Consider the following 9290-nt stretch of genomic DNA (forward strand, 5'->3'; position numbering starts at 1 on the left):
AGGTTTGGTGTTCCCAGAGTACTAATCAGTGATGGGGGCACTCATTTCTGCAATAAATAGCTGTACTCTGCTATGGTTCGATATGGAATTAGCCACAAGGTAGCAACTCCGTATCATCCACAGACAAATGGGCAAGCTAAAGTCTCTAATAGAGAGCTAAAAAGAATCCTGGAACGGACTGTTATTGCCCGTAGAAAAGATTGGGCAAAGAGCTTGGATGATGCTCTGTGGGCATACAGAACAGCATACAAGACTCCTATAGGAACCTCTTAATACCAACTTGTGTATGGGAAGGCCTGTCATCTGCCCGTGGAACTGGAACATAAAGCCTACTGGGCTACCAGATTCCTAAACATGGATGCTAAGTTAGCTGGTGAAAAAAGATTGCTCCAGCTAAATGAGCTAGAGGAGTTCAGACTCAATGCCTTTGAAAATGCAAAAACCTATAAGGAAAAGGCAAAGAAGTGGCATGACAAAAAGTTGTCATCCAGAGTCTTTGAACCAGGAAAGAAAGTTCTACTCTTCAACTCTAGGCTCAGACTATTCCCAGAAAAACTTAAATCCCGCTGGAGGGGTCCGTATGTGATTACAGGGGTCTCACCATATGGATATGTTGAGCTTCAGGATATTAATTCTGAACAAAAAGTTCATTGTTAATAGACAGAGAATCAAACATTATCTTGAAAGCAATTTTGAGTAGGAATGCTCAAAACTGAGGCTTGAATGAGTCTCAATAAAGGTCTAGCTAAAGACAATAAAGAAGCGCTTGCTGGGAGGCAACCCAGTCATTAGCAGGTTAATTGTTCTATAAAAGTTTGATATACATTCTTCAAGGTTGATCATTGAAATTGAAGGAATTCACAGAGTTACAGAAGGATTCAGTGCAAAAAGCAGAGAAAAGGGGTTTGCTGGCAAGAAAACGCCAGTAAATGGTACTCTGAGCGTTAAACGCCAGAATGGATACCATTCTAGGTGTTTAACGCTAGTAAAGGTATCATTTTGGGCGTTAAACGCCCAGAATGGTGCCCATTCTGGCGTTTAACGCCAGAATTGCAGCATCCTGGGTGTTCAGCAAAACGCCCAGTGATAAAGGGGTTTCTGGCGTTTAACGCCAGCCAGGGCACCTGGCTGGGCGTTAAACGCCCACAATGGCCACCAAGTGGGCGTTAAACGCCAGAATGGATACCATTCTAGGCGTTTAATGCCAGAAAGGCAGGGGACAGAGATTTTGTTTTCCACTTCAAATTTTTTCAAACTTTCTTGTTTGATCCATAATGTTCTGCATAAACACATTACAAACTTTCATCATTCACTCTCAAAATAAAAAAAATCAAACAATTTTCTAAATCATTCTTCAAATACCCCACAAATTGAGGGAGCATCCACTTCTCAAAAATCAAGGTTATTGAGTCCTAACTCTGTGATAACCTCTATCATTAGGAGTCTATTTTAGAGTCATTTAATTTTTTGTTTTCTATTACTATTAATCCTATCTTATATTTATTTTTGAGTATTGTTCTTAATTTATGATTAATAAAATTTAAGGTTCATGTCTTAAAGCTATGAATGTCCTATGAATCCATCACCTCTCTTAAATGAAAAAATGCTTTAATCACAAAAGAACAAGAAGTACAGGATTTCGAATTTATCTCTGAAACTAGTTGAATTAGTTTGATGCAGTGACAATACTTTTTGTTTTCTGAATGAATGCTTGAATAGTGCATATGTCTTTTGAATTTGTTGATTAAATAATGTTAAACTTGTTGGCTCTTGAAAGAATGATGAAAAAGGAGAAATGTTATTGAGGATCTGAAAAATTATCAAATTGATTCTTGAAGCAAGAAAAAGCAGTGAATTCAAAAAAAAAATCCAAGAGTGTGCTTAAGAACCCTGGATACCTCTAATTGGGGACTCTAGCAAAGCTGAGTCGCAATCTAAAAAGATTCACCCAGTTATGTGTCTGTGGCATGTATGTATCCGGTGGTAATACTGGAAGACAGAGTGCTTTGGGCCACAGCCAAGACTCAAAAAGTAGCTATGTTCAAGAAACATCATACTTAACTAGGAGAATCAATAACACTATCTGAATTCTAAGTTCCTATAGATGCCAATCATTCTAAACTTCAAAGGATAAAGTGAGATGCCAAAACTATTCAGAAGCAAAAAGCTACTAGTCCCGCTCATCTAATTGGAGCTAAGTTTCATTGATATTTTGGAGTTTATAGTATGTTCTCTTCTTTTATCCTACTTGATTTTCAGTTGCTTGGGGACAAGCAACAATTTAAGTTTGGTGTTGTAATGAGCGGATAATTTATACGCTTTTTGGCACTGTTTTTAATATGTTTTTAGTACATTTTAGTTAGTTTTTAGTATGTTTTTATTAGTTTTTATTTAAAATTCACTTTTCTGGGCTTTACTATGAGTTTATGTGTTTTTCTGTGATTTCAGGTAATTTCTGGCTGAAATTGAAGGATCTGAGCAAAAATCTGATTCAGAGGCTGAAAAAGGACTGCAGATGCTATTGGATTCTGACCTCCCTGCACTCGAAGTGGATTTTCTGGAGCTACAGAAGCCTAATTGGCGCGCTCTCAATTGCGTTGGAAAGTAGACATCCTGGCTTTCCAGCAACGTATAATAGTCCATACTTTGCCCGAGATTTGATTGCCCAAACTGGCGTTGAAAATCAGCTTCAGAATTCCCGGTGTTTAACGCCGGAACTGGCACAAAAATTGGAGTTAAACGCCCAAACTGGCACAAAAGCTGGCGTTTAACTCCAGGAAAAGTCTCTACACATGAAAGCTTCAATGCTCAGCCCAAGCACACACTCAGTGGACCCCGGAAGTGGATTTTTACGTCATTTACTCATTTCTGTACATCCTAGGTTACTAGTTCACTATAAATAGGATCTTTTGACATTGTATCTTTACCTCGTGACACATTACACGTTTCTTATTATATCTTCTATGGCATGAGTCTCTAAACCCCATGGTTGGGGGTGAGGAGCTCTGCTGTGTCTTGATGGATTAATGCAATTACTACTGTTTTTCATTCAATCACGCTTGCTTCTATTCTAAGATATCACTTGTCCCTCAACTTGATGAATATGATGATTCGTGACACTCATCATCATTCTCACCTAAGAACGTATGCCTGACAACCACCTCCGTTCTACTTTAGATTGAGTGAATATCTCTTGGATTCCTTAATCAGAATCTTCGTGGTATAAGCTAGAATTGATGGCGGCATTCAAGAGAATCTGGAAGGTCTAAACCTTGTCTATGATATTCTGAGTAGGATTCAAGGATTGAATGACTGTGACGAGCTTCAAACTCCTGAGGGCTGGGTGTTAGTGACAGACGCAAAAGAATCACTGGATTCTATTCCAACCTGATTGAGAACCGACAGATGATTAGCCGTGCTGTGATAGAGCGTGTTGAACATTTTCACTGAGAGGATGGGAGGTAGCCATTGACAACGATGAAACCCTACATACAGCTTGCCATGGAAGGAGCCTTGCGTGCATGAAGAAGAAGACAGTAGGAAAGCAGAGATTCAGAAGATAGAGCATCTCTAAAACCTCAACCTGTTCTCCATTACTGCAAAACAAGTATTTATTTCATGTTCTTTTACTTTTCACAATTAAACTTGAGAATTATTGATATCCTGACTAAGAATTACAAGATAACCATAGCTTGCTTCAAGCCAACAATCTCCGTGGGATCAACCCTTACTCACGTAAGGTATTACTTGGACGACCCATTGCACTTGCTGGTTAGTTGTGCGGAATTGCAAAAGTGTGATTGCAATTTCGTGCACCACATGCTATGTGTTTGTGAAAACACCCGTATGGTATTATGCACTGTTTTTCAGTATCTTTTATCCTACTACTCTGAATGCCTGCTTTTCACGAAACCCTTTTTCATATCATATTCATTATATATAATTATCATTACAAACATGTTGTTAGTTTGAAAGAGTTGGTAATCTAACTTGGACATTGAATGCTTGATCTATGCTACTCATGCCTTTGCCAGCATGCCAATAAACATCTTGCATTTAATTGTTATTACATGCACTTGCTATATTTCTATTGATGAACTTTTCACCTGTAGTCATGATCATGTGGTAATGTCATTCCTCTTTATTGTGCATTGATTACCACCTTTTTCGCTCTCTTCCTTGCTCTAACCCTTAGCTTTCAAAGTTACTTTCTTTTTCCCTTTTCAGGATGGCCACCAAGAAGGGTACAGAGAAAGCTACTCGCAAACCACCGGCAAGGAAAGGAACAAAGAGAGCACCAGCTGAGGAACAACAACCCCTGTCCACTTGTACATCTTAGCATGCACCGAGGACGGTGCAATTTTTAAGTGTGGGGAGGTCGATACCGATCTCCACGGGTTAGTTAGTCCCTTCTCAACACCAATGTTAATTTGTTAATTATTGCATTTGCGTGTTTGTTTGATTTACCAATGGTTTATTTTCCTTGTTAGTTGTTGCATTTGCATGTTTGTTTGATTTTTTGCATATTTTGCCACTTGGTTGAAGTAATATTTTCTTTTTCAAGAAATTTTTATAGTATTTCACTAATTTAAATTGAAAAAAATTTGTGCTAAATTTATTTAAAGTTGTATTTGGAACATGGTTTTTGAGCCAAAAAACACACAACCTGTGAGATTTTGAGCTTAATTGCATGGTTAAATTATTTAACTATAATATTTTATTCTTGTGTGTTTTCTTCTCTATAATTGCAATCTTTACTTTGTTCCATTCTATATGTCCGTTATTTAGTATATTTACATGCTTGCATATGATTGAGGCCATTGTTTGGTTCTAGCTCACCATTCCCAAATTAGCCTACCTTTACATCACCCTTGTTAGCCCCCTTGAGCCTTTAAATCCCCTCATGTTTTATAACCACATTACTAGCCTTAAGCAGAAAAACAAAATAAAAATTCCAAGTTAAATCCTTGGTTAGCTTAAGATAGAAATTGTGTAATTGTTTAAGTATGGGGAAACTTTATGGGAACACGGATGATAGAAACAAGGTAGAAAGTTAAAAAGAATAAAGATATTTCAAAATAAAAATTTTTGGGAAGTATGCTCATGTGAAATCAAAGTAATTAAATTATCATGTGCATATAAAAAAATTCAGTATTTAAATAAAAGGGATACAAAAGAATTCCCCAAATGCAAAATAAAGCAATGCACATGGGACAAAATTCAAAAATAAGTTTGATACATGAGCATGTAATACAAAAGTGGGAAAATTTGGGTAGCTAGGTAAAGAATTTTAAATTTTATAAAGTATGTATATGTTAGGTGAGATCTTAGACTAATCAAGGATTCACTCTGTTAGCTCACTTAGCCTTATATGTACATCCTTACCTTTACCTCAGCCCCATTACAATCCTGAAAAGACCTCATGATGTATGTATGTATACATTAAATATTTGTTGATTGGTTAGATGAAGAACAAAGTTTAGAAAGCATGACTAGGGAAGAGTAGAGTGAAGTACCCTATACACTTGAGAGATTAGAGTGATATACACTACCAGTGAGGGTTCAATGCTTGATTCTATGTTCCCTGCTTTTATGAGCTATCTTCTTACAAGTTTACTTATTTTTACTGTATGATTTAAATTAGTGAAATCCAGTTCATATTTATTCTTGAAGGATTTATTTACTTTTTTTTACCAAGTAGGTAGAAACATTTTGCATGTAGTTGCATTCACATTCATAGGCTGCATTGCATGAGTCTTGCCTTTCCCTATTCATTTATCTGGTCTCCTTGAGTTTAGCATGAGGACATGCTAATGATTAAGTGTGGGGAGGTTGATAAACCACTATTTCATGGTTTATATTGTATTTAATTGAGTGGTTTTATCAAGCTTTTCACCCACTTATTCATAGGATTTGCATGATTTTACAATTCCTTCCTAATTTAGTTCTATGATCGAAAACATGCTTCTTTGGTCTTAATTTAGCTAATCTTAATCCTCTCTTATTACCATTCGATGCCTTGATCTGTTTGTTAAGTGTTTCAAGCTTCATAGGGCAGGAATGACTTAGAGAATGAAGAGGAAGTGCGCAAAGATGGAAGGAATACAAGGAATTGAGGAGATGACCAGCGAAAAGTCACGCGGTCGCATGGCTCACACGACCGCGCGAAATGGAAGAAATCAGAGTGACGCGGTCGCGTTCCTGACGCGACCGCGCGGATTGGAAGCTGCACGAACAACGCGAAAGCATGGACGATGCGCACGCGTGGTATGAGAAATGCTAAGTGATGCGAACGCGTGGACGACGCGGACGCGTGACGTGCGCGATTTACAGAATTACAAAAGTCACTGTCAGAGATTCTGGGCTGCATTTCAACCTAGTTTTCGGCCCAGAAACACAGATTAAAGTCAGGGAACATGCAGAGACTCAACATGCTCTCATAATTCATAATTTTAGTTTTAGATGTAGTTTTTAGAGAGAGAGGTTCTCTCCTCTTTCTTAGGATTAGGATTAGGATTAGGATTTCATCTTCTTCAATCACAGGTTCAATATTCCTTTTATATATTTTCCCAATTTAGTTTATGAACTCTTTATGTTTGGATTGATTTTCTTAATTAATGTTATTTGAGGTATTTCAGTTTATGATTATTTTATTTATATGAATGCATTTAATTTAATTTAGATATTTTCCCTTTTGGCTTTGGTTAAATAATTGGTGACTCTTGAATTATCAAACTCATTGTTGATTGAAAATTGGAATTCTTCAAGAATTAATTCGAGATCCAATAACTCCAACTTTTCCCAAGGAAAGACTGGGACTTGAGGATTCGAATTAATTCATCCACTTAACTTATCTTCATAGTTAGAGGTTAACAAAGTGGGAGAAAAATCCAATTCTCATCATAATTGATAAGGATAACTAGGATAGGACTTCCAGTTCTTCATACCTTGCCAAGAGATTTTATTATTGTTAATTTATTTTACTTGTCATTTAAATATACCTGTGCCCATTGCCCAAACTCGAAAACCTCAGTTTACAAACTCATAACCAATAATAAGAATATACCTCCCTGTAATTCCTTGAGAAGACGACCCGAGGTTTAAATACTCGGTTATCAATTTTAAAAAGGGGTTTGTTACTTGTGACAACCAAAACGTTTGTATGAAAGGACTTTTGTTGGTTTAGAAGCTATACTTGCAACGTGAATTTATTCTGAATTCTAGACCACGCAAAAGTTCTCTCATCAGGGCTCTGTTTGACTCTGTACTGAGAGAAGCTCTGCATGCTTACTCTCCCTTGTTACAGAAGGATAGCCGTGTGCCTTAAACACAAGGTAGTCCCCATTCAATTGAAGGACTAATTCTCCTCTGGTAACATCTATCACAGCTTCTGCTGTGGCTAGGAAAGGTCTTCCAAGGATGATGCATTCATCCTCCACCTTCCTAGTGTCTAAGATTATGAAATCAGCAAGAATGTAAAGGCCTTTAACCTTTACTAACACGTCCTCTACTAATCCATAAGCTTGTCTTACTGACTTGTCTGCCAATTGTAATGAGAATAAGGCAGGCTGTATCTCAATGATCCCTAGTTTCTCCATTACAGAGAGTGGCATAAGATTTATGCCTGACTCTAGGTCACAGAGAGCTTTCTCAAAGGTCATGGTGCCTATGGTATAGGGTATTACGAATTTTTGCCAGGATCTTGTCTCTTTTGAGGTAAAGTTTACTGAACCCAGGTATCTAGTTCACTAATGAGCAAGGGAGGTTCACCTTCCCAAGTCTCATTACCAAATAACTTGGCATTCAGCTTCATGATGGCTCCTAGATATTGAGCAACTTGCTCTCCAGTTACATCTTCATCCTCTTCAGAGGAAGAATAATCTTCAAAGTTCATGAATGGCAGAAGGAGATTTAATGGAATCTCTATGGTCTCTATATGAGACTCAGATTCCTTTGGATCCTCAATAGGGAATTCCTTCCTGCTTGAGAGACTCCCCATGAGATCTTCCTCATTGGGATTCACATCCTCTCCCTCCTTTTTGCATTCGGCCATGTTGAGTATATCAATGGCCTTGCACTCTCTCTTTGGATTCTCTTCTGTTTTGCTTGGGAGAGTACTAGGAGGGGTTTCAGTAACTTTCTTACTCAGCTAACCTACTTGTGCCTCCAAATTTCTAATGGAGGATCTTGTTTCACTCATGAAACTTAAAGTGGCCTTAGACAGATCAGAGACTAGATTAGCTAAATTAGAAGTGCGTTGCTCATGATTCTCTGTCTGTTGCTGAGAAGATGATGGAAAAGGCTTGCTATTGCTGAGCCTAGTTCGTCCACCATTATTAAAGCCTTGTTGAGGCTTTTGTTGATCCTTCCAAGAGAAATTTGGATGATTTCTCCATGATGAATTGTAAGTGTTTCCATAAGGTTCACCTAAGTAATTTACCTGTGCTATTGCAGGGTTATCAGGATCATAAGCTTCTTCTTCAAAAGATGCCTCTTTAGTACTGTTGGATGCATTTTGCCATCCATTCAGACTTTGGAAAATCATGTTAACTTGCTGAGTCAACATTTTGTTTTGAGCCAATATGGCATTCAGAGCATCAATCTTAAGAATTCCCTTCCTCTGAGGTGTCCCATTATTCACGGAATTCCTCTCAGAAGTATACATGAACTGGTTATTTGCAACCATGTTAATAAGTTCTTGAGCTTCTGCAGGCGTTTTCTTTAGGTGAATGGATCCACCTGCAGAATGGTCCAGTGACATCTTAGAGAACTCAGTCAGACCATAATAGAATATATCCAAAATGGTCCATTCTGAAAGCATGTCAGAAGGACACCTTTTGGTCATCTGCTTGTATCTTTCCCAAGCTTCATAGAGGGATTCACCATCTTTTTGTTTGAATGTCTGAACATCCAATCTAAGCTTGCGCAGCTTTTAAGGAGGAAAGAATTTAGCCAAGAAGGTCGTGACCAGCTTATCCCATGAGTCCAGGCTATCTTTAGGTTGTGAATTCAACCATGTTCTAGCTCTGTCTCTTACAGCAAAAGGGAAAAGCATGAGCCTATAGACTTCAGGATCTACTCCATTAGTCTTAACAGTCTCACAAATCTTCAAGAACTCAGTTAAAAACTGGTAGGGATCTTCTGATGGAAGTCCATGGAACTTGCAGTTCTGTAGCAGTAGAGCAACTAGTTGAGGTTTCAGCTCAAAATTGTTTGCTCCAATGGCAGGGATTGAGATGCTTCTTCCATCAAACTTGGAAGTAGGTGTAGTATAATCACCAAGCATCCTT

General features: G+C 37.9%; 1 non-coding gene across 1 annotated transcript; it reads left to right on the forward strand.

Moving 5' to 3' along the window:
- Positions 1 to 8815: 8815 nt before the first annotated feature.
- On the forward strand, positions 8816 to 8923 carry LOC127740872 (small nucleolar RNA R71). Its single transcript, XR_008001728.1, has one exon. It is a non-coding gene; the product is annotated as a small nucleolar RNA R71 (small nucleolar RNA).
- The last annotated feature ends 367 nt before the right edge of the window (positions 8924 to 9290 follow it).

This window comes from Arachis duranensis, chromosome 7, assembly GCF_000817695.3.
Source record: "Arachis duranensis cultivar V14167 chromosome 7, aradu.V14167.gnm2.J7QH, whole genome shotgun sequence".
Taxonomy (NCBI): Eukaryota; Viridiplantae; Streptophyta; class Magnoliopsida; order Fabales; family Fabaceae; genus Arachis; species Arachis duranensis.